Raw genomic sequence first — 10,021 nt, 5'->3', positions numbered from 1 at the left:
TTTCTATTATTTATATTGGGGTAGAGAGGAGCCACATGCCTGGGGAATAGGGGGAGCAAGCAGGGGGAGGGCTGGGAGAAGAGGTGGGAGGTAGAGCACAGGGAGAGAGGTAGAGGAGGGGGTAGGAAATACAGAAACAGTAGAAAAGACAGTCAGGTAGTTGGATGGAGAGAAACAAAGGAGGATGAAGGAGCCAGAGGGAAGGCAGGCTGGGTGGGCTCCAGGCCTAGGAGGGCTGGGCCTGGGGCCTGGGGGTGCGGGCACTGGCTCTGCACCCTGCATCTGTGAGGGTGGCTGGGTCTGGGCACACAAGCTGGCAGGAGTCTGCGCCTCCAGGAAATGTGCTAGCAAGCCAACCTCCCCATCCTCCCCATCTGGGACATGCACTGGCATATCATCTAGCACTCAGAGCAAATGCTCTTCAAGACCCATCCAAATGTACGGAAATGTCTCATCTCCCCCAGCCTCCCAGGCTCCTACCAGCCCCACTCCTGCTCCCTGGGTGACCGAGAAGCTCTCCCTGAACTTATTCCATTGAGAGTCAGAACCACAGGAGGCATGGAGGAAACGTGCCCTTACCCACCTCTTGCCTTCTCCTCTCTCCTCCCTGCTCTTCTTCCCTCTCTTCCTGCCTCTCACTCCCTCTTCCCCTCTTGGATGGAGGGGGGCACTGGTCTGGCACTTCCCCTGGGGGAGGCACTGGGGGGAACACAGGATGCAGACACTCCTCCCTCTCTGCAAAGACACAGGACCTCTCCCTCCAAATGAAGGGAGAGTGGGACAGGGTCTGCCTCCCCACCCCCATTCCCTGCCAGGATGCAAAGCCAGAGTTTACTTGGCTACTCCACTGTTGGCCTGGCATCTTTATTTTTTAATTAATTAATTAAATTTATTTATTTTTGGCTGCATTGGGCCTTTGTTGCTGCCCACGGGGTTTCTCTAGCAGCAGCGAGTGGGGGCTACTCTTTGTTGCGGTGCTCGGGCTTCTCAACGCAGTGGCTTCTCTTGTTGTGGAGCACAGGCTCTAGGCACACGCGCTTCAGTAGTTGTGGCACGTGGGTTCAGTAGTTGTGGCTCACAGGCTCTAGAGCTCAGGCTCAGTAGTTGTGGCACACGGGCTTAGTTGCTCAGCGGCATGTAGTATCTTCCCGGACCAGGGCTTGAACCCGTGTCCCCTGCATTGGCAGGTGGATTCTTACCCACTGTGCCACCAGGGAAGGCCAAGCCTGGCATCTTTTTAATGATATATATTACACATTGATTTCCTTACTTATTTGTTCATTTTCTTTCTTTTTTATGGAGGAAAATCTTAAGGATGCAGCTCGATGAGTTTTTACATATGTACACGCATACTCATAACCACCAACCACTTAGACCTAGATAGAAAACATCTCCAGCACCCTAGAAGCCCCCCTCATTCCAAAATCCCACTCCACTCCCTACACTTCGAGGGAACTATTATTCTGACCTCTATCACCACAGAACCGTTTTGCTTGTCAGTGAACTTTATATATCAATAAATAGAATCATGCAGTAGATACCTTTTTGTATCTGGCTTCTTTTGCTCGACATTACGACCATGAGATTTGCTCATGTTGCTGTTTGTAGCAGTAACTCATTATTTTTCGTTGCTATGGAATAGTCCACTGTGTGAATCTGTACCATGGTTCAGTCAAGCATTCTCTTGATAGGAATCTGGGTTGTTTTCAGTTTGGGGCTACAATGAATAAAACAGGTACATTCTTGTACCTTAAGCAAGTGTGATACTGTGATTTGTAAGAAATATATATGTTTTTTGTCTATGGTTCCTGGCTCACAGCTCCCAAAACCCTTGGAATTTCCTGAGTGATAAGAGCAATAGGAACATCTTTTATCATGTTTGGTCTCTTGTCCTCAGTTCCTGAAATCACTTCAGAGCCATAAAAGTGAAATGGGTGCCTTATTCATAACAAGCCCCTTTCCACCACACCTGAATTTACGTTAATGAGGTGACGTTTGGAAAGTACCTAAGCACGGTGTTGGGGGGGGAGGGGCTGGTTGCCAGAGGAGCCAACCAAATGATTAGAGGATTGGAACTTTTAGTCCCCGCCCCAGGAACTCTGCGGAGTGGGGAGGAGCTGGAGGTTGAATCCATCGCCAATGGCCAATAATTTAATCAATCATGCCTTTGCGATGAATCCTCCATAAAACCCCAAAAAAGAATGGGGTTCGGAGAGCTTCCAGGTTGGGAAACAGAAAGCTTCCAGGTGCCACCGTGCTGGGCCTCACACTCCATGATGACACAGTTCCTCCCTTCAGAACCCTGTCCTAGGTATCTCTTCATCTGGCTGTCGATTTGTATCCTTTAGTATCCTTTGTAATAAACCAGTAATCTAGCGGGTAAGCGAGTTTCCTGAGCTCCGTGCAATGCTCTAGCAAATTAATCGGACCTCCAATCTGTGGCCTGTTCGTCAGAAGCACAGTTAACAACAGGGGCTTGTGACTGGCATCTGAAGCAGGGGGCAGCCTTGTGGGACTGAGCCCTTAACCAGTGGGATCTGATGTTATCTCTGGGTAGTGTCAGAATTGAGTTTAATTATAGGACACCCAGCTGGTGTCATAGAGAACGATTTAGTGGTATGTGGGAAACACTCTCCCCCTACCGCTCCACCCACACATTGGAATTGTGGATGCAGAATCTTTCAGCAAGGTGCCCCACTTCTCTGAGCCCCAATTTCCTCATCCCTAAAATGAGGAGGGAGGATGTTACCTATCCTGTTAGTGATCATGAGGATTAAATGAGATAACACATGCGGATGGTCCAACACAGTGCCTGGCACGCAGTAGGTGCTTAATAAATACTATTTCCTCTATTTTGCAATCTGTTGGGAGCTGGGCAAAAAGATTGCAGTATATAATTCCCAGCCTGGGACCCTCAGGTCAGAAAGCTATCTCCATAGCAACCACCATTACAGCAAATAATGACAGCACCAAGGACTATTTGTTGAGCACTCACACAGCTGATGCTGTGCTGTAGACTTTTACTGTCATTTCTACCATCATCCATGGCTGCTCTCTGAGACCAACTCTTTGTGGCCTTTCAGCTTTCCTAAAGTACCAGGTATGATTCCCCTTTTACAGATGGGAAAACTGAGTCTCAGAATAATTGAAAAGATTTGCTCCAAATCACTCATCCATCTGGCCTGAGAGTAAAGACACATCTCTTTCACTTTCTATGCCTTCTTGAACCCAGCAGTGTCTGGCTCAGGATGGGCACTCCTGTTTGTGGAATAGACCGAAAAAGAAATCCCTCCCATGCCCAACCCTTCCTCCTGGACAGGCTTTCTCAGAGAATTATGACTGCTGCTCTCTGCATATGATTTCTCCCTTAGAGAGCCTCCTTTGCCTTAAACCGCTATGCAACAAGCAATGGGGAGCTTTATAGCCAGTTTTGAAAGTGAACTGGGTCACCTCATTTGCTCTTGCCCAGCATGTGGGAGAACCCAGTGTCCTGGGCTGATAGGAGACTCCCAGGGGTCGTCACATTTGGCCTCCAGCCCAGGGATTGGTCCTAACCAGGTCAGTGGCCTGCTTGCTTTGCAAATCCCTTAGAGAAGGGGCTGCCTTTGCTAATGGTGGGGGAGGAAGCAGAGGAGACCCCAGGCCGGGGACACAGTGCTAGGAGGCTGGACGCCTGCCTCCAGTAGGGCTTGCCCCATGCCCTGGCTGGCCTTGGGCAAGCCTCATGTCCTCTCTGGACCTTGCTTACCTTGTCTAGGATAGGTCAGGGTGAATACAAATCCTTTCCAGCTGCAGCGCAACGTGTACTTTGGAAGAGAGGCAGGGGCAGTTTCACTCCATTTCGGAGAATTTGGTGCGTGGTTGTGGACGGGGAGTAGTGGAGGCTGCCGCAGTCCACTCAGGGCCTTGGGTCTTAGAGGCTCCACGAGGCTTTCTTCCCCTCCTGCAGCTTTTCGGAGGAGGGGCTGCTAACTGCAAGGCAGAGGGCAGCTAATGAGCCTGCTGAGGACCCACGAGACAGCTCTGATGGTACTAAAGGGCTTCCCTGAGCTTCCTTATAAGCCCCGGTGGCAGTGAAGCCTCCATTAGCGGGAGGATTAATCACCAGGCAGGTCTCAGCCACCCCCTTCCAAGCTGCCCCCAGCTGCCCCGGTGGTGCCCTTGGGGTTTAGAGATGCCCCCATCCATGGCTTGCCCTATCTGATCTCCGATGAGGGAGCAGAGCAGGGAGATGGGAGTCTGTGGGGCTAGGCTTGCGGGACATGGGAGGCACAGGGATGGAGGATGCAGACCTGAGAAACAGGGGCAGGGGCCTCTGGGAGCAATTGCAGGTTATGACAGCCCCCTGGAGAATGCAAATGATATGCAAAATATGCAAACGATTAGTGATCAGTTGTGGGTCAACAGCTTGGGTCATTTGAGCAGTAAGTTGACAGCTCTGTGCTCTAAGCCTCTGACTGGGCCCAAGGGAGGGTCAGGCAGGGTGGCCTTCATGGGCCCAGACCAGGAACTCTGGCCCCTCAGCTTGCCAGCCCTCCTGGGCACCCTGGCATGCCACCCTCCCTGGGCAGTGAGGGGTTCAGGCAGCCAGAGGCTCAGAGAAACCCCGGCAAACTGGCCACCCTCTCCAGAGTCCAGGGCGTCTCCTCCCCTCGCCTTTCATGGAGCGTGAATGTCCCTTCTTCCCTCCCCCTCTGCCTTCACCTTGCCCCTTCCCCTCTAGCCTCTGAGTCTCTGGAGATCTCCACCTCCTGCTTCCCTCGCCCACCTGTTAGTTATTCCCAGTGACCTTCACTCAGTGCTCTTGATGGGAAATTTACCAACTTCGATGCCCTTGTGCTGCAATCACTTAATTTGCACCTAGGTCTAATTCGATGCTTTCAGAAGGCCCAGCCAACCCTGGGGTGGGGGTGGGAGGGAGGAGGACCTGCTCTATCCTCTCAGCTCTTCGAGAAAACCCATAGCTACCAGTCACGTCTGCCTCTGAGGGCCGCACAGAGGAACCCCGAGAGGGCGCCCTGTCCATCCCCTGTGTCCCACCAGGCCATGCTGGACATGTAGAGAGGCCTTTCCAGGCTGGCAGGACCCAGAAGGGTGGCATGGCTTTCTGAACACCTGGGCCTTCTCCCAGCACCTGTTTGAGGGGGAAAAGTCTTCCTGGAGTCTTTGCCACAGCTGGGGGTGGGAGGAGGAAGAAAATCAATATTTGCCAAGTCCCTGCTGTACGCCTGGCAGTGTCCAGGGACTGTAAAATGCAGTGCATGCTGGGGAGCGGACAGTGCTCAAGGTGTCTTCAGAGCAGCCACCTTCTAAAAGCCCCTTCCTCAACGCGCCCTTCCTGCCGGCAAGGGGAGGTCTGTAGCCTGGCAGGCCTGAGTAGGGAGCTCTGCCTCTGGGTCATTCTCTGGGAAGGTGAGAGGCCCTGAAGCCAGGCATTAAGGGAAGCCAGAGCGTAGGGAGGGGAGGCAACTGGCCCGACCTTCACCCCAGGGGAGGGGGCTGCAGGGGCTTGAGACCAGTGACACTGGACCCCACGGTCTGACCCTCCGTAGTGGTGGATGTGGGTAGCAAGGGGGGACCAGGCAGTTCTGAGTGGAGGGACAGAAAGGGGCAGACCCCATGACATCCCCATGCTGGCTCCCCCTCTGGCTCCTATGCCGGCTCCCTCGAGTGCTGGCTCTAGGAGGAGATTTGAGGTTCACATCGTCCTACATATAACACCAGGAGCCAGACATTTTGCTGTTCGGGGTGATGGTGGTGTTTGTCCCTCATCTGGCCCAGGGACCCTCTCCTGTTCCCTGTTTCCTCTATCACTCTCCCTTCGCTTCCTGGAAGAGAGGCCAGGAGGTGAAGAGGAGGGAACTGGGAGATCTGGGGTCTGAGCTGTGATGACAGCTGGGACTCCCTGCGTGGAGTTCCCTCATCTGCAAAATGGGGATTATCTGGCCTGCCTCCTGGGGTTGTGGTGAGAACCATAAGAGAATGTTGAAGGGCTCTGGGGACTTTAAAAATCTATGCAAGTGTAAGGCCTCCAGTGCACAGCCTCCCACGAGGATTGCTCTGCAGGCTCACGCAGATGTAGAAGTTAGAGTGTGCTTGTTAAAGCTGCCCTTCGCCTTCTACACCTGGATTCCGTACTCTAAGAACTCCGTTACACACATGTGCCTTCACTCCGTTACACACGTGTGCCTCCCCTCCTGGCCCCCGTCTCTGGGGTGGAGACCCCCTTTTCCCAGACTTTTTCTCACCTCCCAATCCACCCTCCCTCAGCAGTGTCCTTTGTGACATTGCTAGGAGGCTGAGAATCAGACCCCCACCTCCCAAGGGCCTCTCCAGAGCCAGCAGCATCAGCTTTCCAGCATTCCCCCCTGCGGTGGCAGAGACACCGCTGACTGCCCCTGACCTTCAGGCGGTACCAGGATCCTCTTTCAGCTCTCCCATCTGCTCTCCCCACCTCCAGCCTCAATCCTCCCTGCTTGCTGCCGGGCTGGAAGGCTTGCTATCTCTGCAGCCCCGAGGGGGGATCAGGTGTGGGGCAGCAAGGGCCCAGCTCCTCCCTGGGGCCCCGGAGTAATCGAACAACTTCACTTCCGGCAACCTGAGCCCTGTTCTCTCAGACGGGAGCAGAGAAATGCATAGCTGGGAAAGGGCTTGCAGAACTTGGCTGGATTCTGGGCAGCCAGAGGCCCAGGTTGCTTGGCTGGGCTGGGTCTGAGGCTGGGAGGGGTGGGCAAGAAGGAAAAATAGGGCCTGGATTAGGATGCCTCACTCAGCTCAGGCATAAAATTTAAGGGGTGCCCCCAAAATATTTTCATGCAATATTTAAAAACATCAAAATTAATGCAAAACAAAATCCATTACTGTGCTACGCAGAATAACTCCCTGCCTTCCCCCTCCCCCTCCCCCCAGAGGGCTGTGTCCTAATTTCCAGAACCTGTGAATACGTTGTTATATGGCAAAGGGGAATTAGGGTTGCAAATAGAATTAAGGTTGTTAATCAGCTGACCTTAAGATAGGGAGAGTATCCTGGGTTGTCCAGGTGGGACCAATGTAGTCACAAGGGTCCTTAAAAGTGGAAAAGAGAGGCAGAAAGAGCCAGAATCAGGGAAGGAAATGTAATGACAGAAGCAGAATCAGATTGATGTGATGTGATGTGACGTACTGTGATGTGATGAAGATTCTGCTGGCTCTGAAGATGGAATGGGGCTATGAGCCACAGAATGCGGGCAGCCTCTAAAACCTAGAAAAGGTAAGGAAACAGATTCTCCCCTGGAGCCTCCAGAAGGGAATGAAGTCCTGCTGACACCTTCGTTTTAGCTCAGTCAGACTAGTGTCAGACTCTGTCCTACAGAAATATAAAATAATAAATGTGTTGTTTTAAGCCACTAAGTTTTGTGGCATTTTGATACAGCAGCAATAGGGAACTAATACTAATCAGCCAAATATCAACATTTTAAGTAAAGGCAGGATCAGGAGACTCTAGGCTCCTGGCAGGGGATATATATATATATATATATTTATATATATATATATATGTTGAAATCTTGGCATGTTGGAAAATGTCTTTATTCTACCTTCCCTTTAGTTTTGCTGGGTATGCAAGGGAAAACCATGTCCCTCAGAATTTAGAACGCATTGATTCATTGTCTTCCAGCTTCTCCTGGTATGGTTGAAAAATCTGAGTCCATTCTGATTCACTTTTCTTTGCAAGTGACCTATTTTTTTTCTCTCTGGAAGCTTTTAGGATTTCTTTTTTAGCACTAATGTTTTGAAATTTCACAATGAGGTGGTTTTGTAGGGGTCTTTTTCTGTTCATTGTTCTGGATGATCTCAAGCATGTCTCACTGGGAAATTTTCTTGTATTATATCTTTGCTTCTTTTTTCCCCTCCATAGGCTCTGTTTTTCTTTTTCTGATACTCCGGTTAGTCAAATGTGGATCTTCTCAACTGATCTTTGTTTTCTTAAATTTTCTCTCCCATTTTCTCATTCTTTGTCTTTTTAAAAATTTTAAACATTTTATTGACACACATATAGTGATGTACATATATCATACACATATGACTCAACTGTAATTCTTTGTCTTTTTGTTCTACTTTGTAGGAGATTTCCACAACTTTATTTTTAAATTTTTATATTAAATTTAAGCAGTTATTCTTTTAAATTATTTTTAAGAGCACTTGTTTTCTGAATGATTCCTTTTATAACATTTTATTTTTATTTCATGGATACAGCATACTCTCATCTCCCTGAAATAGATTTTATATTGCTTTTTATTAAGTTTTCATCTGTTTCCTGGTTTCTGTTTCCTCCGATTTCTACTTCTCCGTTTTTCTGTTTTGTCTCTGTCTTTCAGGTTAGAGACTTTCTGTCCATACGTGGTGATCCCTGTTGTCTGTTCATATTTAATAGTGGGTTACTAGGAAATCATTTGACAGCTCCATGGGAAAGCTATCAACCACTAGGCCTCATGGAAGGATGGTCAGGTGGGGACCTAGCTGCTTCATTGATAGAAGCCCAGTGTCAGTATATACAGACTTTTCTCTTAAGCCAATCAGTTTCTCTAGGAAAGATTTCCAATCTTCCCCCTGGCAGTATGAACTTGACTGCTAGGATACTGAGACCTGAATAGGGGAGGAGAGCTAGAGTCCCACTGTTCAGAGTACAGACTTTCATTTACCATCTTTTCCAGTAAAATACCTGTAGCAAGTTGTTAGATGCCCCCACCCCCCGCCCCAAATATGTCCATGTTGTAATTCCTGGAACCTGTTAATGTGAACACATTTGGAAAGAGGGTCTTTGTAGATGTAATTAAGTTAATAATCTTCAGATAGGGTCATCCTGGACTACTAAGGTGGGCTCTAAATCCAATGACAAGTGTCCTATAAGTGACATACAAAGGAGAGACACACAGAAGTCTATGTGAAGATGGAAGCAGAGATTGGAGTGATGCAGCCACAAGCCAGGGAACACCTGGAGCTACTAGAAGCTCAAAGAGGCAGGAAGAATTCTCCCCTAAAGCTTTGGGAGGGAGCATAGTCCTGCTGACATCTGGATTTCATAATTCAGGCCTCCAGAGCTGTGAGAGAATAAATTTCTATTGTTTGAAGACACCCAATAATGTTTCTATTGTTTTGTGGTAATTCATTATGGCAGCCCTAGGAAACTTACATAGCACCTTACTTCCAGCTGGCCTGTTATCCCTGAAACCAGACGCCCTTTGGTTCAGCCTCTCCTGGGAATAAGCTGCCAGTCTTCTGCTGGGGTGGGGATGGAGTAATTGACCGAGGTCTGAGAGGACACCTGAGGGTATAATTCCTCCTATTAGAGATTTTTTAAATTAATCTTCCAAGCTTCAGCCTCACCCCTCACCTCCACCTGCAGTGGTACTTGGCATCTTTAATGCTCAAGCGTTCCTGAGGTTCTGCAGTGTGAATCATCTAGCTTCTTGTTGGCATACCCCTTCCAGCTTGAGGGCTTAAAATGCTGCTTTTTAGAGCAAAAATCCATTACCACCCATCCATCAGCTTTCCAACTTCCCAAATTTTAATGACATCTCTCATCTGCCATCAATTCTTCTTCATTCTCTTTCTTTTTGTGGGTTTTTGCCTTTAAAAATATCTTTAACTGTCATTTAGTGGTGTTTTAGGAAGGAACAGAGAAAGATGTGTACATTCAATTACTTTGTTTAATCAGAAGATTCATATTATTAACATGATCAGAAGAGTCATATTCTTTAATTATTTGAGTTTGATTGCTATATCGAAAGTCATGTACTCCAGTTTGCCACAGACCTCACCTCTCCCTGCAGTGCTATACCTGGTTTGATTTGTACATTTGTGTTTCCCATCTGGCTTCCTCCTGTAGGCATGCACGTTTGTTATCACTGGTTCAGGTAACCTCCAGAGATCAAAACTCCAGAGAACCATAGTGAAGGGTGTGGTACTTGGTGAGACAACCTCTATCTAATTTTCTCCACTTAAACAATCCTGGAGCTGGGCTGGAAAAGTAGAAAAAAATCAG

Source organism: Aethalodelphis obliquidens, unplaced genomic scaffold (assembly GCF_003676395.1).
Source record: "Aethalodelphis obliquidens isolate GAN/ISIS:26980383/991018 unplaced genomic scaffold, ASM367639v1 scaffold31, whole genome shotgun sequence".
NCBI classification, from domain to species: Eukaryota; Metazoa; Chordata; class Mammalia; order Artiodactyla; family Delphinidae; genus Aethalodelphis; species Aethalodelphis obliquidens.
This window is presented reverse-complemented; position numbering follows the sequence as displayed.